At 38.7% G+C, this 27,582-nt stretch overlaps 1 protein-coding gene across 4 annotated transcripts in view; it reads right to left on the bottom strand.

Moving 5' to 3' along the window:
* The window catches only part of LOC150106214 (neuroglian-like), an 888,579-nt gene that overhangs the window by 447,250 nt on the left and 413,747 nt on the right, over window positions 1-27,582 (bottom strand). The gene's annotated exons all lie outside the window — the stretch shown is intronic.

Below are 27,582 nucleotides of genomic sequence, written 5' to 3' on the forward strand. Positions count from 1 at the left end.
GGAAGGAAATGAAATTTATATACTTAGTGAGAGCTAATTACTTGAAGTATCATATGATGGAGTAAGATTGTTGGATCTGGTTATAGGATCAGAACACCTGATCATAACTAATGTGGCTACATTGCCTCCAGTTAGGAAGAATGATCGTATGGTTTTGACTCGGGATCTAGCAAAACGTGAAATTGTCTGTTAAACAGGAGTATATGTGGAACTACAATGCAGGTGATTAGAACAAGCTTAGAAAACACCTTGAAGCAGTGCCCTGGCATAAAAATCTACAAGGGAAGGATCTCACAGTGCATGGAGAATAGTCAAGATGTATCTAGAGGAATCAATATCAGACTGTATATACCCAGTGTCAAGAGGGTAAATCAGACAGTGGGTAGATGGATGAGAATCATTAAACATGAGCTACAAAAAAAAAGAAAAAAAAAAAAAGAGGAAATGTTGTGAAGGGTACATAAGGAGAAAAGTGACCATCAAGTTCATGAACAACACAAGAGTTAGGCAAGGATAGTAACCAGAATGGTAAGAAGGCAAAATTAGATAATGAGAAGAAATTAGCCCAGCAGGGTGAATAACATGTCAAAGATTCTATCATTATGTGGCAAATAGAAGGAAGGATGACTATGGAAGGATAACTTTAATGATTGTTGATGGTAGAGAGGTAACAGAGGCACATGAAATCACAGAGCTACTCTGCAACAGAAGCTGATGAATTATGGAGGTAGGTACATAGGATATACATATCAAGGCTTTATCTTAGTAGAGATAAAGCCTTGGTATGACCACATCTGGATTACTGTGTTCAGGTCTGGTCACATGGATTTCTTGGAAATGGTGGAGAAGATCCAGAGTGACCAAGATTGTGAGTTGCCTTTGGAATGCTCCCCGTAAGTATATATTGAGAGTTTGTGGATTGCAAAAGTTGGCTAAACAGTGAAAAAAAGAAGTAACAGTAAGAGGATAGAGACATTTAAATTACTTGAAGGTTTTTATAGGCTTGATACAGGGGAAATGTTTCAGCATTTGGCTAGAGGGAACAGGATAACAGATCATAGCTGGAAATAAGAGTGTGGTTAGCAAGGCTGTGAGGCCTATAATTTTTGCTTGGAGAATGGTAAATGAATGGAATGGACTATCACAGTCAGTTGTGAATCCATTTGAATCCAGTGCTTTGTCTGTTAATAGATTCAAGGAAAGGTTCGATAGATATTGTGTGGATAGTTTTGGTCTTTCATGATGAGTCAAAACCTCTTCAAATGGGGGCTGCCTCACTGGACCAGATAATTGTGAGTGTGGAACAACCCAGTCCATGGAACACCTTCTTTCTTGCCCCCTTCTTCAATCACCTTGCACAAAAGAAGACCTTATATCCTGCATAAAAAGAGCAGTTGATTGTGCAAGATTCTGGAGGAACATCTAACCACATTTATTGTATATAACTTACGTATAGTTTCTTTTTCCCTTCATAATTTACTTATTATTCCCTGTGTAATTTACTATTATTTATTATTATTGTTCCGGGCAACTCCAAGGAGTCGACAGACTCATCGAGGGAGGCCCTAACATCATGTCAAGAACAACTATTCGACATTCACACAGTAGCTATCATACCTTGCCTTGAACTCATTCACGGTCGTAGCACCCACAACAGACTCTGGAAGCTTATTCCACTCATTCACTACTCTTCAAGTAAAAAACCTAGCTCTAACACCCTTGTCAACCACGCTCTTGCCCAGCTTCCATTCATGGCCCCTAGTCCTCCCACCACCAGTCATATTTTCAAAAATATCTTCTGGTTCAATCTTATAGAAACCCTTCAGTAATTTGAATTTCTCAATCATATCACCCCTCCTTCACCTATCGACCAATTTCTGCAACCCACAAATCTTCAACCTATTCTCATAAGGTTCATTCCACAGACCTGCTATCATCTTGGTCACTCGTCTCTGGATCCTCTCCACTTCCTCCCCATCACGAAGAAACCCTGGTGCCCATAACTGAGCACAGTAGTCCAGATGGGGTCTTATCAAGGCTCGATACAGAGGAACAACAACTTGTTTGTCTCTGCATGCTAAAGTATTTTTCAGAAGCCAAGTGATTTGGTGAGCTGTTTTAGTCACTTTTGCAATGTGCCCCCCTAAACTTCAATTCCCTATCCACCAACACTCCAAAATCCCTGGCCTCATTAATCTACTGGAGTACGGTTCCACCAATGCGATATACTGCTGCTATTCTTTTCACCCCAAAGTGCATAGCCTTACACTTTGGCACATTAAATTGACATCCATTTTTCCTAGCCCAGTCCTCCAAACTATCCAAATCTTCCTGTAAAATTTTGACATCCTGTGCACTCATAATTGCTCTTCTCAACTTTGCATCATCCAAACAAGTGAACACTTCCTCTCAAATCCTTTCCTAAATCATTGATGAACAAATTGAAAAGCAGTGGTCCAAGTACAGAGCCCTGTGGCACTCCACTAGTCACAAGCCGTCTTTTAGACTCCACTCCTGAATAAACCACTCTCTGGTATCTCTCCTTCAACCACCCTCCTATCCATCTCACCAACTCTATATCTATCCCCATCTGCTCCAGTTTACTGATTAGGGTTCTATGTGGTATCCTATCAAAAGCCTTGGCAAGTTCCAGTAGTATTACTGTAAACCCATTACCCCTATCCAGTTCAGCCGTCACTGTGTTATAAAACGTGAGCAAGTTACTGAGGCATGATCTACCCTTCACAAAACCATGTTGTCTCCCATACAATATCCCATTTTCATCTATCCAATCCTGTATTCTTTTCTTGACTAATTTCTCTAAGACCTTGACAATGATTCCTGATATGCTAATTGGTCAGTAATTTACAACAGCAGTCTTGGAACCACCTTTATGCAGTGGAACTATTTTCCCCTCTTTCCACTCCCTCGGGACTAACCCAGACCCAAGACTCAAATTAAACAAAATGGTCAAGGGTACTGACAATTCTTTAGCCGCTTCTCGTATGACACGAGCTGGTATACCATCCAATCCAACAGATGTATTGACATTGAGGTTATGCAAAAGAGTACTCACCTCCACTTCATTCACCACAATTCCCGTATAATCTACTGGTTCATTCGTTTCTGCAATGTCACCACCTGGATGATATATTCTTGCAAAGTGCTCACTCAGTAACTCAACTATATCAACTGATTCAGTTACCTCCCTACCATCGGCATTCTTTAAAATCATTCTGCTATATACAGTTTTCCTTTTACTTGCAAACATATCGAAAAAAACTGTTTAGGATTCTCTTTAGCCTGCATGGCCAATGTTCTTTCGTAATCCTTTTTTGCTTTTCTTATTACACTCGTTACCCTTCTGGCCTGCGCTTTATACCGTTCGTGTGCCTGCCGGTCACCTTTCTCCTTAAATTCCCTCCATAGTTGTTTCTTTTTTTGCAGCTCAAGCTTAATGGTGTTATTCATCCATTTAACCCATAGTTGATTTATTATTCTGACTCTAGGTATACAGTCAGCCATTGCTTCATGCAAACACTTCTTAACTACCTCCCATGCACTATCGACTTCTAGTCCCTGCAGTTGTACATGCCATGGCACTGAACCAACCAAACTCCTAAGCTTGTCATACTTTCCAGCCCGATAATTCCACATGTACTCTGTCTTAATTGAAAATTCTACACCTTTAGCCACCTCCCATGTCAAGACCCTATGATCACTCTCACCGATTGGTGGCAATGTGGTCATATTTGTTACAGCCAAATCCTCAGATGTAATTACTAGGTCAAGCACTCTCTCACCCCTAGTATTTTCCATTACATGCTGTCGCAGATAGTTATCCCTTAATAACCGCATAAAATCCAATTCCTTCCTCCCATGTGTCCTCTCCTCACTCCAATCAATGCGACCATAGTTGAAATCTCCCATAATAATCACCCTCCTTCCATTCATTTCTTTTATTTGCTTGTGCATACTGTCGCCACCATCTTTTCCATCACCTGGTCTATAGCAGCACCCAATTGTATATTTAGTTCTGCTAGCCACAATCTCACACCAAATGGCCTCAAATGTGCTCTTTTCTCTATCCTGCAATTCAACTTCTCTTCTCCTTGGCTGCAGCTCATCAGCTATCATCAACAATACTCCTCCCCCCCATTTTATTCTCCCTGTCATTCCTGAACACACTATACCCATCACATTCAATCCCACTAGCTATATCATCTACAGTCAGCCATGTTTCACTAATACTAATAACCAGTGGCCTGAAAGTGCCAACCATGGCCAAAAACTCTTCCTTCTTGTTCCTAATACTCCTAGCATTAGTGTACGTGAATTTAAGACCCCCATTAGCCCAACCCTACCTTGATGCCTTATATTAACTATCCCGCTCTGATTTGTTGTCCTTATTTGCTCGGGCATATTATATTCATTCTTACATTCAACTGCCTCCCTAAGGACTGTATATCTACTCCCCCCCCTTAATAAATCTAGTTTCCCTGAATTTTCACATCCACCACATTCAGCAACACTTTCTCAAGTCTTCTTACACCATAACCATTTAAATGCAAGCCATCCATCTTATATAGATCCTTTCGCCCATCGAACTCACTCCACACGTCCACAAATTCCACACCACTCGTCATACATAACCCACGCATAAAGTCATTCGCAATTATGGCCCTCCTTTTAAACATTTCACTGTCATACCATGGCAAAAGACTAATCATTCTAACTCTCTCGCTCTTTTCTTTTGCTACCTCAAACAATTCATTCAGGTCTTCTATCATTTCCATTTTGTCTCCTTTCAAATCATTCGTACCTGCCATAACAATCATTTCTTTCACCCTTTCCTTCTGCTCTCTAATAGACTCAGTTACATCCTTTATGGTCGCACCAGGTTGGTACGATTTTGTCAAATCCTCTACTATCACACCTCGTACTAACGAGTCTCCATACAGCACTCTATCCTTCATTTTGTTCATGTTCACACTCATACGTCTATTTTTCCTGTCATACTTTTTATTATTGGCTGGTTCACTCAGTTGACTTTTGCTCATATGCTCTAGCTGCTGATTTGCCCTTTGTATCGCACCATTCAACAACGCGATCTCACTCATTGCGTCTATCTCATCTTTTTTATTCTCAGTAAAACCATTAATACTATCATTCACACTCTCACAATTCTCTGGTACAACCTCGCCATTTCTTGTCATATTCCTATTTTCTTCATTTTGAAGTTTGACAAAAATATCACACTCACGATCCGAATTACTCTTCAATTTCTCATTCTCCCTACATTTTCTACACACATTCACTCCTTTATTATCATCTAACCACACTCTGACTGCACTCCACAAAGCGTACATTTTGTAGCTAGTACACTGAATCATCTATTTTATACTACCGTTCTTTGATAAAGATGGCGAACCATCATTACTGGCCGCCATTTTCCTTCGTACTGGAACCATACTTACTTGCAATGTATTTTATCAAATTATAACACACCAAAAACACACAAAAAGATGCACTAAGAGACGCAAGGCAAACAAAACTACGCAATATTAAATAAATTTATCAACGATAACTGAAAATAATACTTATCTTATCCGGAGCTTTCACGAACACTACACACTACGAATCCCTCTAGCGGCGACAGCCCAATTAAATATGTTATAAAGACACACAAAATACTCTAAAAACATGAAAATCATTCTAATATACTATAACCAATTTTCTAAGGAAAAACACACACAAAAAACACCAAAAATCACCAATTTTACACGAGCGCTAAATTACACCGACTCACCATATAACCTCGAATCTACTAAATTTACCTACTAAATTTAAGCTGTTGTCATTTTTAATGTATCCTAATTTGTTGTAAATAATGTTTTACCTATTACTTACTATTGTACCACTTGTATTTGAATACGAAATAAATAAATTAGTTATTGTTATTAATCTCTTACTGTGCCTAATTTATAAATTAAACTTCATCATAGGTACATATGTATAGGAAAAAACTTAGTATATATAGGATTCAGTACTATCCACAGGGTGTCTTGGAACATATCTCCCCCAGGGATAAGGGGGGGGGGGACTACTGTATATCCCATTTAAGTTACAACAGTGCCAAATGGATGATCTTCATGCTTCACTCCTTACTCCTTTACCTGGTCTGACTACTACAATATGGCACTAAAAAATCAGTACTGAATAACTAAAACGATATATGTTATGGAGCAAATGGATTTATTAACAAAGAAATATATGTTTACACATGATGATATGTACATCCACAACTATCAGTGGAATCTTGGTTGAATAAAGCATTAAATACAGTAGATTACATGCTCGAAATGAGTACCTTGTCTTTCAAGACAGGTTTCATAACACATCATGCGAAGGTTCTCTGTCATCTTGGAGAACAAGGTTTGAGATATCTGCTAGACATATGTAATTTTATCCCTTAGTTAATCAAGGGTTGAAGGTGGGTCATGGTGGAATACCCATTCCTTCAACATACTCCAAACTAAGGCATCAAGTGATGCGAGATCAGGAGAATATGAAGGGTACAAGAATTCTTTGAACCTCAAAATGTGCCTGCTGGGGAAGTGTTCTGATAAATAGGCTCTAGAACCACATGATGTGTGAGAGGCTGCTCATTCCTGTTGGAATGCCTGTACACAAAATAGAATTTTTTTTGCACAACAAATCCTATGAAAATCCTGGGGGAATAGAACCAACACACTTTCGATGTAGCATTTGCTATTCAAGGTCACAGGTACACCACCCTCTTCAAAGAAGTAGTGCCTAATTATGCCATGGCCAGGAGTCAAACATCCGTGCGGTGACCTTGCTGTGAAGAGGTTTCTCTTGGAAAAATTCATCTTGGACAAATTCAGATCTTGAGAAACAAAGAAACTTATAAGTCTATCTGTTTACATGACCACTGATAGAAATGCTCTTCATCCAGGAACCAAACATTATGGAGGAAGGATGGATCTTCACAGACATTGGCCAGCATGCATGCACAGTATTCCCACTGTGCAGGTTTAACTGCACAGTGGGAATCCCAAGTTTAACTGCTGTTAGCCGTTGACAGCATTTTGGAGACTAACACTTGCTCCAGTACATGCCTATGATTCTCAATTGTGCTAACAGTTTATTGTCTCCCCAAATGCAGTTTGCATTGCAGCAGAACACTCCTGGTACATCGGAACCTCTCGATTAAAGCAATGATGACATTATTGCTTGGGACATGCTTACAGAAATGATGAACAAACTGCTCACAAGCATGTTGTAGGCTTCGAACATTTGCTCTACCAACTCCATATGAACAAATATAATGCTCAACAATAAACGTGGTTTCTTTCAATGTCAATGGCATTTCTACAGCTAAATGTAATAGCAATGACTTTACATGTGCTCTTCTATTAATGTGCATGTAGTCGAATGGCATATCTAATAGCACATGTACTGAAGGATGTGTCAAAGTTCAATACTTTTTTTTTTTTTTTTTAATATAATTCAAGTATCAATTTGGCATATCACAAGTTGCTTAAAAACAAAAGTCCAGCATCCCATTCAGTCTACAAGAGCTGGAAAAAAAAAAAAAAAGAGCCAGTCCAAATCAGAACTTTGAAAGAACTAAGTAAAAAATCTTGCATCCTGCTCAAACATCAGATAAGCATTTCTTCATCAAGGAAATCAGACAACTTCTATCTATCCATGTTTTTACCTCTTTTACATTCAGATGGTACCATCATGCAAACACAAGGCTGATCTCAAGGCATCATAATTAAGCACAGATGATAAAGATTACATATCCCCACTTTACTAAGAACCATTCACTATATACTTACTCTAGTATTTCATCAGAAAGGTAGAAAAATTCTGAATAGTTTGGATAATAACAAATCTAGTTCTGCTGGTCTCTCTCTCCAATTGTGCTTAAACTTGTGCTCCTGAGTTAGCATATGATGATAAAACAGCTGTGAAGCCCATATAGGCAGGTATATTATTATTATTATTATTACCCAAGACCCAATAGAGTCAAAGCCTCATCTGGGAGGTCCTTTTATCATATACACAGCTCAGGGGAGAACCAGGGATGACCTCTGGTTCTCCCCTGATCTCCCACTATTTTCTGTAGAACCTCTCCAGCATTCATCCTATAACAACCCCTTACTAAATTGTAGGTCCATCATATCTCCCCTTTTCCTCCTGCCCACCAGACTCTCCAAGTTGCATCTTCGCAATCTTTCCTCATATTCGACATTCCAGAGGTTAGAAACTATCTTGGTCAGTCGCCTCTGGACCCTTTCCAACATCTCTTCATCCTTCTGAAAACCAGGTGACCAAATCTGGGCACAATAGTCCATCTATGGCCTGATCAAAGCCTTATACAATGGAACAAGAATCTCCCTACTTCTAGAAGTCAATGTCCTCCGCATCATTCCCAGAAGTCTTTGTGTTGTCTTCACAATTTTGGCTATGTGTCCCCTAAATTTCAGATCCTTATTCACTATCACCACCAGATCTCTTATTTCCTCCACCTCTGAAAATATATCCTCACCAAGCATAAATTCTGCATCCCATTTTTTTTTCTCCAAATTTTGAAACCTTACATTTTGTAACATTGAACCCATATCCCCATTCCCGTGCCCAATCACTCAATTTATTCAAGTCTTCTTGTAAGGTCACAACATCTTCTCTACTCTTCATCGTTCATCCCAAATTTGCATCATCTGCAAACAACTGAATATCTCCATCCAAATCTTCACTAATATCATTAATATACAAGTTAAACAGTAATGGCACGAAAACAGACCACTGAGGCACACCACTAGTGACTTTCCTTTTCCTGGATATTGCTTCCCCATACACAACTTGTTGATATCTATTAGAGACCCAGTCTCCAATCCAATGCACTAATTTAATATTCAACCCCATCTGCTCTAGTTTGACTATCAACTTATCATGCGGTAATCTATCAAAGCCTTTGAAGGAAATAAGTTGCGAAATCTAAGTATATTACTGTGTATCCTTCTCCTCTGTGCAAGGAAGCAGTCACCTTATTGTAATAAGTAAGTAGATTACTAAAACATGACCTCCTTTTAGCAAATCCATGCTGTCCATCAAAGATAATACCATTGTTGTCCACCAATTCTGGATCATAGTTCTCACAGGCTTCTCCAACAACTTAACCACAACACCTGACACACAGATAGGCCTATAGTTTGATGCTTGAGTTCGATCACCTTCTTTATGAAATGGCACAATCTTGCCCTCCTTAGGAACCTGACTCAGTGCAAAACTCGTATTAAAAAAATATGTCAAGGCCAGTGTCAACTCCTTGCCTCATTCCTTCAGAATACATGGTGATATATTATCAAGTCCCACAGCCTTATTTACATCTAGTTTGCTCAACTCCCCATACACCTCTTGCTCACTTACAGTCAGTCTCTCCTCCTCATCATCAACTGCTCTCAATCTCTCCATGAAGTCATATTCACAAGGTTGAAAGACCTTTATGAACTGCTCTTTAAGTATCTCCACCACACCTTCAGCAACGGCTGGATTTATATCATTTTTTCCAATCAATGTCATCCTTTCCTAATCATTCTTTCTTTTGCTGGCTTCATATCCAAAGGACTCCTTAGGATTCTTTTTGGCTTCATTAGCTAACTGATGTTCATACCTCACTTTAGTTACCCTCACCAACCAAGTCAATACCAAAAGACCAGGCAAGGTGGGTCTTTTGGTATTGAACAACATCTTATGAAACCAATATAGAGTATTGATTGTAATGTGTTTTTTGTTCTGTCAATTGCATGTGCTCTCCTGGTTCTGGGGAAAGAAACCCGAGTTTCTAGTAGGAAAAATTCTATCACCTCCATATGAGACAGCTAACTCACCTTTAAAATGAAAAGTCCTGATAAAAGTTCTTTGCTTCCTAAAGGAATATGAACCAGATTATTCCAACTAAAGCACATTGTCAAAACTGACTCAACTATGGAGGCTCTTATTGTGCTCCTGAAATAATGCTCAAAAAGCCTACATGAATGTAAAGATGCAAGGTATTAACTGCATTAGGTTTAGTCACATTTCATCAAAAACCTGCAATCTCTGACACTCTTCTTAACATGTTGCTAGCCAGCATAATACAACATGAATGCCATGTGCACACACTCATTACCATTGTTAGTCTATTTCAAATAGTCTGTGTTAGTGTTACCATTAATTTTCTTGTTTCTTAATACAGGCATCGTAATTTTTTTAATCACTCTCCTGATGATGTGTACTAAAATGTACACAAAACTAGTAGATGTTTAAACTTAATAAAATAATTGGTCAAATAGTTTCAATGCAAATTTATACCAAACTTAAATTAACATATTTCCCATCCATAGATGTTCAGAAACAATAATAGAAAAAGTCGTGAACAGTCAACATCTTCATCACCTAGTAGCCCACCTGTTAACCAGTAACTACCAACATGGATTCTACCACTCTTAGTCCACAGAAAATCTCCTGATAAACATATTTCTATGGATTCACTGAAACCCATACAGTTGCTCTAATCATACTCTACTCTAATTTTACTTGAGAATGTCGGAATTAAGATTTCATTACTGCTTTCTATGTATTAGAAATCTCTAAATTTTTACTGTTCTCACTTTTCTTTGTACTATTATGGGTATTACTAGGCTAATTTGGAATGTAAATCTCATATAGTTTGTTATTTGTTTTTGCATCTTTGACTACAACTAAATATTTTCTGCTGCCATATGGAATAAAGGAAAATATCTTATTAAGCTGTAACTCTTAAAACAGTAATTTAATGTCTCTTTGCATCCTGGGAGGAAGTGTAAAAATCTCACATAATCATTTTACTTACTATGTTCACTTTTTACACTATTATAAACACTGAATTTGTTATATATGAAGCTTGAGGGTGCTTTGTTATACTCTTTATCAGCTGTATAATTATCTTATTCCCCACCTATACAGGGTGTTCGGGATAAATTTGAGTTTCGTAAGGAAAAAGAAAATCTTCTTTGTATCTATTAAATTTAATGAATTGACAAAAAAACATTACAGGCAGAGTTAATTACAATACTATCAAGATTTACTCAAAATAACCACCATTAGCATCGATCACAGCTTCAATTCTGCTTCGGAACCTCGAACAAGCTGATGCTACAGTCTCCCCTGGGAAGGGCTGCAAAAACTGTTTTAATTTTATCCATTAACTGGGCTTTTGTATTACTGGAAGTGCGATTGGTGTCTTTTTCAACTGCGCCCCATACAAAATAATCCATGGGGTTAAGGTCTGGGGAGTTTGGAGGCCAAACATTTGGACTGGTGAAGTCGTAAAAATTTTCAGACAACCATTTTTGACTTTTCCCAGAGGTGTGGCAAGGGGCCGAATCCTGCTGCCATACATACGGCCTACCATTGGCTACCCTTGTTATCCAGGGCTTGACTACAGTTAGCAACTCCACGAACAAAGCCCGAATTCCAATGCCAGGGTTCTTCAACACCTGTTCCTGCAGATTTGCGAGGAATTCTGCTGTACGAACGCAATCAGATCGTCTGCTAGGGATCTTTCTTCTTGCTACATCCTCGTAGTCACCATTGCAAGTCTCTAGTTCATGCCTGATTGTTTTTACTGTATTCAGGGAGCATTGGGCAGCAGTCGTAATATCCTTATTTTGATGGCGGGCACGAATCATCATGATACAAGTTATTCTCTTCCATGATTCAGGTGGGTTCCAGCTATCCATCCTTTCTGACATCTTGTATATGAATGAAGAAGGGTCCAAACTTTTAAATGAAGAGAAGTGTGTGTTAATACATGTAACTTACGGAAAAATATAATTAATTATAAATATGTCAAATTTATCCCGAACACCCTGTATATTCAACCTTTTAGTTAAAGTTAGTTGTGGAGAGTAAGTGTTTTTAAATAGTGTATAGTGTGGCTTTTTATTGTAAATTATGCTACATTTTTTTTTTTTTTGCTTCAGGTATGCACTGAAAAATGTGAAAGATTTATGGACTGTTAGGGTAAATGAAAAGAAGAAAAGTATTAATCTATATGAAAAATGTGTTGATAGATTAGAATGATTAGAAATGGGAACATGCATTGGAACTGTAGTAGAAGAGACAAGAGTTAGTGAAAATGAAAAGTGAAATAAAACATCTGGAAGATGATATTAAACATCTAAAGAAGAGATTAGTTGATGAGAATGAGAAGGAGGAAATTTGTACTAAAAAGAAAGAGTTAAATGATAATTGTATATCATTATATTGGGACTCTATCATTAGACGTGCAATGACCAATAAAGTGCCCAAAACATGCTTTCCTGGTGCAACAATGAAAGAAATAACTGATGAATTGCAGAGAAGGAAAGGGTGGACACCAAATTTAGTGTTAATTGTGGATAAATGACTGAGTTTTGAAAAAAATGTTCTTAAAGACTTGAGGAAGTTGAGGCAGGTAAAGGATAATAGCGTTGTTGGAAAAGTCATTAGCATGTTGCCCAGATATGACAATAGTGAACTGAGAAAGCAAGCAGAGATAATAAATAAATGAATACTAAGATGGCTGGGCGGATTCAGTTTGTAAACCTGTGGAGTGAAATTGAAGGAAAGTTGAAATGGTTTCAAGTTGATGGATTGCATTTGAATGAGTTGGTTGTTGGATATTAAGAAAGGCTACTGTTTTCTGAGAAGGCACAAATCAAGAAGAAAAGTAGCAAATGATCAGAGTCTCTAATTATGAGGATAGTACAGCTAAACAGATTGTATGACAGGAGGAAAATGGATATGTGGTTGAGGCAGCACAAGGTGATGGAATATATAAAGGTGAAAATGAGACAGGTATAAAAGGAAATCAGAGAAACGGGAGTGGTCAGAGAGAAGAGAGAGGTGTGGTATGGCAACTATAATAGACAATATTGGTGCTGGTAGAATGACCCCAAAGACATGGGGATTGCTATATTTGTACAGAAATGTAAGGAATATTCAAAATTAAAGAGCCGAGTTCGTTGTATTGATTGAGTCAGTATGCCCAATAAAGTTGGTTGTCTGAGGATGATGTGATGTTAGGAATAGAAATAGAAGTACATACAATTTTCCAGAAGGATGGGAAGTTGAAAAGATGAGGTGTGTGCGGGAGGAGAGTGCTGTTAATGATTGCAGAGGAATTGTGTCCACAAAGCATGGAAGTTTATAGTACATGAACAGATTTTGAATCTGTGTGGTGTGAAGTTGAAATTAACAGGCTAAGTTTATCTAATAGGATGCTCTTTATAGGCCAGGAAATGTAGAGAATACTGACTGTGAAATATTTAGGCGAATTGGTTTGGCATGCAAAAAGAAGGTGATCCTGATGGGAGAAGACTTTAATTACAGGAATATACACTAGAAGGAGGAGGAGATACTATATGAGAACACCAATAGTGAGTTTGTTGAATTTCTGAGAGAGAATTATCTTAAGCAGCATGTGATTGAAGCAATTAGAGGCTTTAATGTTTTGGATTTGGCGATAACTTCACAGGATGTGTGTTAATAAGGTATTAACACTGACATCAGTTGGTAAGAGTGATCTTGAAGTGGTGAAAACTGCTAAAAACAGATATACGAGGTTGGTCTGAAAAGTTCTCGGCCTAAAAATGAAAAAACGAATTTATAATTTCGAAATTATTTTTATTTCGCAACATAATCTCCCTTAAGACTAATATAGTCTCCCTTAAGACTAACCCATTCCTGTAGTGGTTCTCAGTAAGATCTACAAAATACCCTTAGACAGCTGCAATCACCTCTTGATTCGAAGAAAAATGCTGACCAGCAAGGAAGAGGTTTAGTTTTGGGAAGAGAAGAGATAGAAGTGAGAGGGAGCCAAATCTGGGGAATAGGGTGGATGTTCCAACAATTCATAGTGCAAATCCCTTAATTTTCCCATTGCCAAAACACCTTGGTGGGCAGGTGCATTGTCCTGATGAAAGATGATTTTTTCTTCTGCAAACCGGATGTTTTCTCATGAATTTTTTCGTCTAGTCTGGTTAAAACATCGGAATAATATTCCCCAGTTATTGTTTTATCATTTTCAAGATAATTAATAAACAAAATGCCTTTAGCATCCCAAAACACTGATGCCATGACCTTTCTTGCTGATGGAACTGACTTTGTCTTCTTTGGCACTGAACAACTGGCTTCTGTCCACTGTTTTGACTGCTGTTTGGATTCTGTTGTGTAATTGTGAATCCAAGTCTCACCCTTAGTAATAAATCAACACACAAAATCAGTTTTATTCTTGTTAAAACGCTCCAAGAACTGTTCAGAGATTTTCATGTGAGTGCATTTTTGATCTGCTGTGAGCAAGTGCGGCACCCATCTTGCAGAAAGCTTTTTTCATTTGCAATTCTTCGGGTAAAATATATCCTACATGTTCTTTTGAAATGCCTATAGTCTCAGCAATTTCAGCACTATGACTCACCGGTCATCCAATACCAGATCGTGCACTTGATCAATGATTTCTGATGTTGTTACACTTTTTGGACGTCCTTCACGTGGACCATTTTTAAGGCTTTTACGGCCCCGTTTAAACTTGGTAGCCCATTTCTTAATTGTCAAAAACGAAGGAGAAAAGTGCATAAACTTTTATGAACTTCGAATGAATTTCTTTTGGAGTTAAATCTTCTAACAGAAGATTTAACTCCAAATCTTCCGAATCCGAATTTTATAACCGCATGATACTGAATTTTATCCATTTCAAGGGATACAGACAACACTTTTGCTTAAGCAGCTATATAAAACAAACTACTTTATAGAATGACTTGCAATTTCAAATGGATGCTTATGAACAGACTGTATAGAAGAAGACAGAGAGAGGAAAAATAGTGTGTGTGCGTGTGTTGCCTAGGTATGATAATGATGAGCCGAGCAGAAGAGCGGTGATATTGAATGGCATAATAGCAAGAATGTGTGACAAGAGAGGACTGGTATATGTGGATGCTTGGAGTGCATTTGAGGAAAGAGAGGAATTGTATGCGAGAGACAGTTTACATTTGAATGAGGAAGGACGTAGGCATCTGGAGAGATTGTTGTTCTGAACGAGTCAGTGTGTCCCAGGGAGGATGATAGCAGGGGTGGCCTCTTGTGGGAATGGATACTTGGGAGAAGGGAGACGATGTCAAGTAACACTGAGCCCAGTGGAGTCCAGAAGGGATAATGCTGGGTATAGAAACAGTGGCATTTATATGCATTATACTAATGCCAGGAGTATCCGGAATAAGGGAGAGGAATTGGTGGTGCAGATAGCATCAGCCTGGCCAAAAATTATTGGGATCACTGAGACGTGGTTGACAGAAGGGGATATAATAACAGGAATAGAAGTCGCTGGGTATAGCATTTTTCGTCAGGATAGGAGGGAAAAGTATGGTGGTGGGGTACTGCTTATGATAAGTGATGACCTATGTCCTCTAAGGGTGGAGGCTTTGGAAGGAAGTGAGACAAATGATTTTGAGAGCATATGGTGTGAGGTAGAGGTAGACAAGACAGGATATTTAGTGGGGTGTTGCTACAGACCCAGGAGCATGGAGGATGGAGACTAGGAGATGTTTAGACAGCTAAGTTTGGCAAGTGCAAGAAGAATGATTGTTATGGGAGATTTTAACTTCAGTAGTATAAATTGGAGAGAGGAAGATGCATGTAGCAATAGTGGAATGGAATTTCTAGAATTCTTGAGGGACAAATGTCTTAGGCAACATGTAACAGAGGGAACAAGAGGTTCAAGAGTTTTAGATTTGGTTATAGCATCAGAAGAGTTGATAATAACTGAGATGACATCTCTCCCACCAGTTGGAGAGAGTGACCATATGGTTTTGACTTGGAAAATGAATAGACATGCAGGAGTATCAAAGAGACGGGAACTTATATGGAATTATAATGCAGGTGATTATAATAGTCTTAGACATCAACTTCGGGAAGGTTCATGGAGGGAGGAATTGGAAGGCTGGGATATCGTTAGTGCGTGGGAAATTGTGAAAGAATATTTGTTAGCAGCAATGGTAACTTGGATACCACGAGTGAATAATAATAGTGTCGGCATTTATGGCCGAGGACGAGAACCTTTCAGACCTCCCTAATATGTGGAAGTATAAGGCAAGTGATTATGGGAAGCTCTGTAGTCAATTAACATGAATATGTTGGGTGGATGAGCTGTGCAGAAAAGATGTTGACAATGCATGGAAATTAATAAGGCAGTATCTGACACAAGCAATGTGTAACTGCATGCCAAGGGTTAAGATAGTAAATACAGTAGGAGTGAAATAGATGAACAGTGAAGTCAAGCAAGCTGTGTTGTAAAAGATTGGTGGTGATCAGATCCATCAAGGGTATAAGGTGCAGGCTAAGAAGGTAACAAGCATTGTAAAGAAAGAAAAGGTGCAGTATGAGAGGAGATTAGCTGGTTAGGCCAAGGCTAATTCAAGAGGATGTTTTCGCTATATGACAAGCAAGAGAAAATTATTTATGGCAGGTTGGTTGACACTGGTGGATAGTCATGGAAGCATAGTGACCATTGCAAAGGATAGAGTGGAATTGATCAAGAACTTTATTAGTGTGTATCATACTCATGTAATATATAGTGTAAATGATGCCATGCAATATACAGAAGGGATGCAAATATTAGAAGAATTGAAGTGAAAGAATGGGATGTGTATTAGGTGTTGATTAGGTTAAAGTTAATAAGACTATGGAATGGATGACATATCACTACATATTCTTAAAGCTTGTGAACAACATTTAGCTGTGCCCTTGATATGGTTGCTTAATGAAAGTCTTGCAGCAGGTTAAGGATCCTAAGAAGCGGAAAGAAGGCAAAATACTACCACTCCATGAACATGGTTCTAGGATAGAAGTTTTCAAATATAGATTAGTGTGTATAACTGCAGTATTTTAAGTAGTCAGATTCAGGGTGTTGGAGAGAGTGGTTACAAATAGAATACAGGTGTGCATTGATGAACATAGCATTCTTTATGATGGTCAGTGGATTTGTAAAGGGTAGGTCTTGTATTAGCAATTTACTTGCACTTTTTTGATAAGGTAATATACAGTGATATTCTTGAACTTTATAAAAATGTTTGACAGATTATCACATGATAAGTTGGTGTACAAGCTGCAGAGGATAGGAATGGATAGTAATAATATATTGGTTAGATAGATAGGGCTGCAGTGCAAGCTGGGGCCACATTTTAAAACCTTACATTTGAACAAACATTTGAAAATTCTTCTATATTGTCAGTAAAGTGAAAGAACATAAAGCTGTCTTGTTCCGTAGTACTGATCTGAAGAATAAAAGACAACAAATTTACTATTACTAAATAGATTCATTGCAAAGACTGATCTCTGGTCATTTCAGAGTTGATTATTTTTGCACATGTGAAATTTCTTTTTATTTTTGGGAAGAGATACAATAAATAAATTGTGCAGCAAGAAGGGTCAAATATCATAGGGCAGTAAAGGAAATTCCAAGAAACACAGTACATGTAAAGACAGTGACACAAAACAACTTTAAATTTTTCAGGAAATGACAACATATGCCAACTTGAAACAATACCTTCCTATATTTCGGCAATATTACATTGCCATCTTCTGGGAACATAAAAACTATGATATGTGCATGTCGGCACTAACAACAAGCAAATGAGGCTGAAGAAGACAAGCACTGGTCCTAGAGTCCTAAAGGTGCCCCCTAGTGGGCTAAATTGGGTTGTCTTGCTGTTGGGTTGATGTTCTAAAGATGCAAGCTTCCCAAATTTGTTGAGATTTGGGAAGGTTTTTAGAGCTGAAGCTGATTGCAGGAACAATCTTTCATATTTGAGTAGCCTCTAGCGCAACCGGTTAGTGCGTTCGGCTGTTAACCGAAAGGTTGGTGGTTCGAATCCACCCAGGGGCGGGTTAATATGTTTTGCCAGCAAAAGTTGGTCGATTGGTAGAGCCTCTGCTACTAATGGTTCACAAAAAGACAAGCAAGTTTGAGCACAGTTAGTAGTTGGAAAGGATCAATCGTTCGATGCTGTTGGCACACTCTCCCTTGATGAGTCTTTGGACTCCCTGGAGGTGTCACATAATAATAAATAAATTTATATTTGCTACAGTGTAGTAAAGTGGCTTTCTTCCAGTGTATTCTGTGGTGGGTATCTAGTGCATGGTCTGCACGTCCTGAGTGGCTGTATATTGGTGAAACCAGATGTAGTCTTTGTGTTTGGATATCCTGATATTAGCTGTCCTGTCTATTTGTCATAGTAGGACAGTTTACAGCTACAAGGGACCTGGTATATCCCAGGTAGGTCTAGGGGAAGTGGCTGATATCTTTAGTGGAGCGATAGACGATGCCAATTTCTTATGTGGTTTGTAACAGGTAGTCCGGTCATATTTTTTAAGGATTTTTGTGAGCTTTTCAGAAGTGTCCCAGATATAGGGAATGGTGATAGATTTAGTGTAATCTCTGTTAAGAAGAGGGAGGGGAGGGGGAGATTGTGGTTAACTGGTTTTAATATTTTAAAACCAGTTAACATCTGGATTTCCTGGATTTTTTTAGGGATTGTAGCCATCGACTAAGAAGGTATTAAGGATATGGTTAAGTTCAGTATTAGGGCATTAATTTAGCCCTATTATATAGGGTTTTTATAATCCCATTTTGTTGTGTGTGGGGAGTGATTGTTGATGAATGTATTTACCTGTATGGGTTGGTTTTCTGTAAACAGAGAAAGCCAGGGATCCATCAGGCTGGCATGTAATCAGTGTCTATAAAAGGGAGACTGTTGTTGTTTTATTTTTCCAAGGTGAACTGGATTCTGGGGTGTTGATTGTTTAAGTGTGTTAGAAAGTTGTGGAGTGTGTCTAAGCCATGTGGCCAAAGAGAAAGAATACATCATTCATGTAGCGTAGCCAGACAGTGGGTTTTTTTGTGGGGCTGAGTTTAAGCCTTTTTCTTCAGAACTCTCCATAAAGAAGTTTGCTATGGGAGTAAAGAGTGAAGAATCCATGGCTGTACTTGTATATTTGTAGAATTTTCCTTGCCAAATGAAATAGCCTGAGTTCATGGTGAACTGAAATAGGGCTGAGATATCAGGAGGAAATTTGGCTTGGATGAGATGTAAGGTATCTTTGAGTGGGACATTTGTGAATAAGAAGGAGACATCAAAACTGACCATTATGTCAGTGTGTTGGAGTGAGAGGTTCTCTATACTGGCTTTAAAGTGAGCTGAGTTTTTAATGTGTGATGGTATGTTGCCAGTATATGTGTGAGCACTTTGGCTAAATGTTTGGCTAATTTGTATGTGGGGGAATCAATGCCATCCACAATGGGACGTAATGGCACATTCTGCTTATGGATTTTTGGTAGTCCATATATTTGGAGGGGGTCTAGAGTTGAAAGGTTTTAGTCTGCTGGTCATTTCCTCAGGTCAAGAAGTAACCTTCTTAAAGAGTTTTTGGAGTGATCTGATTTGGGAGTTGGTGGGATCATATTCATTGGGGAGGTAGGTAGAACGATCTAACAGTAAAGTTGAAAGCATACCTGTGTAGTCCATTTGGTTGAGAACCACAGTGGCATTTCCCTTATCCATTTTGGTGACTACTATTTTGCTGTTGTTCTTCATTCCTTGCAGAGCTTTTAGTTTTTCTGTAGATAGGTTGGTTTTGGGTGGTTTAGCTTTGGTAAGAATTCTGGCTACATCCAGTTTGATATTGTTAGCAATATGGATGGACAGGTTGTGAATACACGTCCTACTTGTATCATTATTTCTTCAGATAGTATTGTTTTTGGTGCTATGGCGAAGTTGTGGCCAAGTGCAAGCTTCAGGCTTCTGAAGAGAGCTTCAGGGTAATGGAAGAAAGGTTAATTACTGTGTTGAGTGGTATTTGAGGTTTGGAGGCACAGTTCTTTTTTAGAATTTCAAACTTTTTTTATGTGCAGACTTCATATTTTGATAAATTCTTTCTCTGCTGCAGTGCGAGAGACATCTGAGAGGATTGTCCAAAGGTCATGGTTCAACATAGCAGCAAGCTCTTCCTCTAATGCACGAAGAGCCTTGTTTGTGTCGGACAAGATAACGCAGTTGTCGGCGATTTGTAAACGTAATAGGGCGAAGCTAATGTGGTTATAAATGCAGAGAGCCTTTGGTAACGTGAAACTTTGTTTCAATTTTGGTCAGTTGGGGATCAATTTATTATCCTAACAGCATTTTAAGAAGGTCAAACGATTCAGATGTCTTGAAATCTTCAGTTTTAATTTGCAGTATTGGCAGGGCTTGCGTGTGATAGAATCTCCGTGGATAATCATAATTCTTGTAGCTAAACTTATACGTTGGTTACATGACTTTAAATTTTTCAGGAAATGACAACGCATGCTAAAACATTAATTAAAAAACTTTAATCAATACCTTCCTATATTTCGGCAATGTTAAATTGCCATCTTCTGAGAACATATGGATATTTCCTTTCAGGTTATTTCCTATATCATTTATGTATAAATTAAACAGCAATGGTCCTAGCAATGAACCTTGGGGCACACGACTAGTCACCTGCTTTTACCTCGATTCTGTCCCTCCATATACCACTTTTTGATATCTGATAGTTGTCTACCAAATTTCAGAATCTTATGCTTTGAAACATTGAACTGACAATACCATACTCTTTCCCAAGCATACAATCTATTAAAGTCCTTCTGTAAGGAAACAACATCTGCTTGATTCCTCATCTCTCCCCAGTTTTGCATCATCTGTAAACAGCTGTATATCAACTATTACAATATCATAAATTTAGTTTAATCCTTTATCCAAGTGTGAGCAAAAAATTTTGCGCCTGAAATTATCTTCAGGACTGAGGTAAGGTGGTACATCCCTTGGCAACTCGCAGCAAAGGTGGAGCAAGCTAACATCACTCCTATCCCAGTATCTCCCATAATGCAAAACAAATCTCCTTATGGACATGTATAATGTTATGCATTAAGGGAAGGGCCACTACCCAGACTAGTTTCGACCTAGTCTGGGTAGTCTCTTCAGTGGGAGCCAGGCCCAGAGGTGGAGATACCAGGCAGAAGCAATGGCAGGTCATCTTTACCTATAGGAGTTGCCATGTACAAATTAAGTAACAATGGTCACAAAATAGCCCTCTGTGGCACAACCTTACACAACTTGTTCAGATGCCAACCAGAATAGCAGATAACCCAAACCCCTCCCCAAACCCTAGATCTCTTCCTCACCAATGACCCCTCCAAATACACAGTGAAAGTAGTGAGCCCCCCCCCCCCCCCCCCAGGTAATTCTGACCGCAATCTAGAGCTCATCTCCTCCCCCATGCAACAACGCTTACACAGACACTCCCATACAAGAGTAGTTTGGCATTATAACAGTGCCAAGTGGGACAGCCTCTGCAACTTCTATGCCAAATTCCCATGATTGGACTATTGCTTCCCACCCTTATCATACCCAAATGGCTCTATTGCATCATCACCCATAGAAAAAGCCAATCTTCTGGCTTCACACTTCTTCCAATGCATGCATAACTGACGATGGTAAATGTCCTCCAACAATTCCAGGTACCCAACATACAATGTCCCCTATATCCTTTTGCTAGGATTAGATCAGAAAAATACTGTCCAAATTAGACACAAAAAAGTCTCATGGACCTGATAGCATTCCTCGAATTGTCCTGAAAGTTTGTGCACCAGAATTGACTCCTGTCCTATGTCGCCTATATATACCCTCTTACTCCACTGGAATCTATCCCACAAACTGGAAATTGACATGTATATTCAGCCCATTCCCAAGAAGGGTGACAAGTCACTGCCATCCATCTACTGCCCTATCTTTCTTACCTCAGTCCTGATAAAAGTAATGGAAAAAATCATCAATTCCCAACTCCTACACTACCTTGAAGACACCCACCTAATAAACGACCGTCAGTATGGATTTGGTCACTGCTGATCAACAGGAGATCTGCTCACATAATGTCACCCATCTCTGGACAAATGCCATGGAGAAGTTTGGCAAATCTCAAGTGGCTGCACTTGATATCTCCAAAGCCTTTGACTGGGTCTGGCACAAAGGTTTACTAAGCAAACTACCAAGATTCGGTCTGACCCAGGACTTCTGTAGTTGGATTGCCAGCTTTCTGTCTGGACACACACTGTGTGTATGTGATGGTGGATGGCTCCCGATCCTCTCACCATTCAATAATGCTGGGGTTCCACAAAGTTCTCTCCTCTCACCAACCCTCTTCCTGCTATATATCAACAACCTACTTCAGTTGACCTCCAACCCAATACACAGTTTTGCAGACAACAGCACACTACACTCTTCACTTTCATTTGATAAACCTTACTCTACACAACTCACCTCAACCTACAGAACATCAACCACCACCCCCTCAATTCCAATCTCCAAGCCATCCTACAATGGAGTTGGGATAATCAATCAATTTCATCAATTTCAATGCTAATAAAGCCCAGTTCTGTCCTGTTTCCCATAAAAAAGAACAATTTTTCCCCAGTATCCTTTTTGACGATACCTAAATTTCCAGGCAGTCTGAGATCTCTCTTCTTGGAATTACCCTCACATCAAACCTCTCCTGGAATAAACACATCACAACCGTTGCATCCTCAGCTTCAAAAAAACTAGGATTTCTCTTTCGCTCAAGACATTACTTCACCCCTGAAGAGCTGTTAACATCATACAAATCATAAATTTGCCCAGCTATTGAATACTGCTCCCACATGTGGGGGTGGGGCCCTAAAAGCTCTCTCAAAATGCTTGAATCCAGAGGAAAGCAATTAGACTTATTAATGACTCATCTCTTACCAACTCTCCCCTCCCCCACTTTTGCACAGATGTTTGGTTTCTGCATTATATATATTCTACAAATATTTCCATAGGAAATGCTTATCTGAAATAACATCGATAATTCCTCTGCTCAGTACTAAACTCGTTGGAACATGTGCAGCTGCTGCTCAACATTCCTTCACAGTACACCTAGACAGAACAAATTTCTTTTCCTCCTCCTTCATACCTGCAACTGCTGCACTGTGGAACAGTCTCCCCACTGGAGGAATCCATACACAAGAGGTTGATCAGCCAACCTATTGTGTATGGACACAACATAAAAAAAAATAAATAAAATATTAAAAAAACAGCTAGTGACTTTAATCTTCCAGGACACTATCACCACACACAACTTGATGATACCTATCTGAGAGCTAGTTACCTATCAAACTCACTAATCTATCACCAATCCCATCTGCTTCAGTTTAGTTACCAACTTGTGCATATACCATTGTATATGCATCTCCCTTTTCCAATACATTCATCACCTTGCTATAGTACATAAGCAAGTTGGTAAAACATGACCACTCTTTAACAAAACCATGCTGACAATCACAAAGAATACCACTGTTATCAACAAGCTTTTGCATCCTCTCACACGAACCTCTCCAACACTTTAACTACAACTCCAGATATACAGACTGGCCTATAATTTGTAGATTTGCCTTATCACCCATTTTATGAAGTGGTACAATTTTACCTTTCATCCACTCCTTTGGGACTTCGGCTGTTGCAAGACTTTTGTTAAGCAGGTAGGTCAAGACTGATGCTAACTCCTTGGAACATTGTCTTATGATATGTGGTGATATGTTATCAGGTTCTATTAACTTCTTGACATCTAGCTTACTTAATTCCTCATACCTTGCTAGCTCATCATTAAGTCTTCTCTCATTTCCTGCTCTACACTTCAACTTCTGATTTCACATTGAGGATGAAACAGCCTCATGAAATAAATATGGAAAAAATTCCCAAGGATTATTTGTGGCATGATTTGCTAATTTCTGCTCGTACTGTACTTTTGCTGTCCTTGAAAACTGAGTTACTTTCTTGGCTTGCTCGTTATACTCTTTGTGAAACTGATTATTACCATTATTCATCTTATGCTGCCTCCAAAACTCCTTCTTCCTCCAGATTTTATGCTTAATCCTCTAATTCATCCATTTTACCCGTACCTTAATCAGCCTTGTAACTTTTGGAATACATTCACACACTAATTCTGTTAATTATTTCTTTGGCAGTTTCTAAGCAGCATTCATTTCTTTTTTGCTCAACTCCTCATTTCATACTATAACTCCAACCTGCCTCTTAAGCTTGTCATAATCACCAGTCTTTACTTCCACATATATCCTTTCCTAACAGATATTTTCATATGACTAGCCACAACCCAGTTGATTACTTTATCATTAATCTCACAACTGCAGGGAAGTGCAAAACCTCACTCACAGTTGCATCCTTCTGATGAAATTATCAAATCTAAAACTCTTGATCCTTGTGAATCCTCCTTTACATACCATCTAAGATAGTTGTTTCTCAAGAACTCATGAAATTCATTTTTGTTATTCCCAAAGGCTATCTCTCCATTCCAATCTATACTGTCATAAACTCACTCATAATAATCAACCTTCCTTTGTTCCCTAACCCAAGTTGCTTATAACCACCCTCCATATTCCCTGGCTTATAAGCAACATCCAGTTAGGGATTGACAGGAAAAATCTCTTCCTGTCAATCTCTACCTCACACCACACTTCCTCAAAAGGAGGAATAATTCCTCTTATTATTCAAATTCCTTAGAATACTATAAAAGTTAAACATCTCACTTGACTAATATACTTGCATATGTCTTCTAGTAAGTAAGTCTCCTTAAAGCATCTTTCTTTCATTTGGCTGAAGTAGACATAAAGAATGATTGCTCTGACAATGAAACTGGACTAGTCAAGTTCCTTGTTTATCCAACATGAAACTTCACTACATTTAACATTGCTCCTTGTGACATGTACAGCTTCAGCTTGCTTCTAATTAATCACATAACATTTTTGTAAATATACGAAGGCTTGATGCATTATACTATTTTTCAATATGAACGTCACAGTTCCTCCTTGAAGAGAATATAATGATACATATAAAACTTGGCCAAGAACACAGAAATTAACTTAGTAGTTTTTTTTTTTACCCTTTTTGGCTTTCCTTGCTGACTCTTTGCTTGTAAGAGTTCTTGGTACCTAGCTGTTCTAAAAACATAAATGCACTTGTCCATTACTGAGATTCAAAGCGAACCTCAAGTGACAAAATGGCTGCCATTACTACAGTGCATGCATGTTGTTCAGTAATAGTGTGACATATACTGACTGTCTTGGCAATGATTTATATAAATGGAATAAATTATAAATGGAAAAAAGTTTTACTAGGAATAATTAAGTATATATGCGTAATTGTTTGAGTAAGAGCAGCTGTAAACGTTGTGCGCCACCGGTATTATTAGTGTGAGGGATTTTTCTTGCCTAAACTAAATTACGAAATCGTTATTATTGGACCTGGTAACCTGCAGAGAAAAAAAAATGGCGGTGGCATTGTCATTCCATGATTTTAATTTAGATTTCAGTCGTTTCGTTAAGTGTGAGGTCTGTTATATGTATTCCTTCGATTACATAAATGATTTGTGGATGTTTAGTACGGATGGAAGAAGGGTGTGTGTGCAAAGTGTGACCTGAATGAGGAACTGATGAATTCAAATATGAAATTGATGACAGAAAGTGTTAGTACCGATTGTGTCGCGAGTGCACGTTTGAAAGAGAAGGATGGTGGGAAAGAGAGGCAAAAAAATGTTAAAAAATCAGAAAAAAAGAAAAACAGCTATTTGAAAACCGTAACGGATGTTAGGGACGAAAGTGAGGTGGAAATAAACGAAATTGAGAGAACGAATGAAAGTAGAAATGGCATGATGCAGAAATTGCAAGTGAAAAAAATCGAAAGAATGAATGATAGCGAAAAGAGAATGAATGATGGCGAAAGTTGGACCCATGTTAGTCCGTAAGTACGGAAACAAAGAAAGATAAATGAGAGTAAAAGTGAGAACAATGGTAGTGAAAGTTGGACGTACTTTGGACCGAAAGTACGGAAACAAAGAAGGATGAATGAGAGGGAAAGTGAGAAGAGGGGGTCGAGAGTTAGAAAGTTAGAAAGATTTAATGATAGAGAGAATGTGTCGCAAGATTCGGAAAGTGAATTGGATTGGATGAGGCATGAAATTAAGAGAATTCAGGTCAAAACTATTAAAATAAATCATGATGGCATGAAAGATGAGCGAGTGGCGTTGTATGGCGACTCCATTATTAAAGGTGTGCTGGAGGATAAAATGCACAAGGTATGTTTTCCAGGCGGTAAAATGAGTAGAGTGATTGAGGCATTGGATATGAGGCGGGAGTGAGCAAAAGAGTTTTAATAATATTAATTGGTACAAATGATTTGAGAGAGAACAAAGAGCATGTCAAAATGAATATCAGGAGGCTGCTTGGAAAGATAAAAGAGAATAGTGTGACAGGAAGGGTAGTCAGTGTGTTGCCTAGGTATGATTGTGGTGAAATGAGGTGGAAAGCAAGGATTATGAATGATATTCTGGCTGAAATGTGTCAGGAGATGGGAGTACAGTTTGTTAATGTGTGGAATGAGTTTGAGGGATGAAGTGAACTGTATGGGAGTGATGGACTGCATTTGAGGGGTTATGGTGTGAGTTGCTTGGAGAGACTGCTGCTGGAAGGTAGAGAAGTGAATAGAGAGAATGAATGAGATCGAGAGGGGGAGTGATGTGGAAGAGCAGGAGAGTACGACAGGAGAGATCGAAGAAGTGGATATGAATGGGGAAGTGAGTGTATGCGTATAGAAAATGACAGAATGGGTGTGCAAGAGGAGCAGGGAAATGGGGAGGCTCAGGGTGGACAGGGGTACACAGCGTGAGAAAGGTGGATGCTCCAAGAGGAGGTGAGAGCATGTGTAGGCAGGAAAGAAATGGGATGACCAGGGATCAAGAGGAAACAGATGGAATTGCAAAGGGTTATAAAATGAAGAAGCAGAAAGGGAAATGGCCCCAAGCATGGAGAGATCACATTGAGTGAGTGGTATCAGTGGAACTAGCTGTAGATCCAGAAATGAGCTGTTGTGTTTGTATACCAATGCTAGAAGTATAAGAAACAAGGCGGATGAAATGGTTGCACTAATTGTATCTGTTCACCCAAAGATTGTCGGAATAAGTGAGACATGGTTAGATGAGGTCGACATCCTGACAGGAATAGAGATGGAAAGGTATGATGTGTTTCTTGAGGATAGAAGGGGTAAAAAGGGAGGGGGAGTGCTATTGATGATAGAGAAAGAATTATGTCTATACAAGGTAGAGATGCAAGAGGGAAATAGGGCCAGTGGTTTTGAGGCAGTATGGTGTGAGATAGAGGTGAATAGAATCAAATACTTGGTGGGATGTTGTTATAGACCTGGTAATATGGATGGTGGTGATAGTGAAATGTATAGTCAAATAAGCCAAGCAAATAAGAAAAGGGCGATCATTATCGGTGATTTTAATTATGGCAATATAGACTGAATGAAGAGATAGCAACTGGAAGTAAAGAAGTTAGCTAATGAAGCCAAAAAGAATCCTAGGGAGTTCTTTCGATATGTAGCCAGCAAAAGA

Source organism: Typopeltis vanoorti, chromosome 5 (assembly GCF_054136105.1).
Source record: "Typopeltis vanoorti isolate ZY-2024b chromosome 5, IOZ_Tvanoo_1.0, whole genome shotgun sequence".
In the NCBI taxonomy this organism is placed as follows: domain Eukaryota; kingdom Metazoa; phylum Arthropoda; class Arachnida; order Uropygi; family Thelyphonidae; genus Typopeltis; species Typopeltis vanoorti.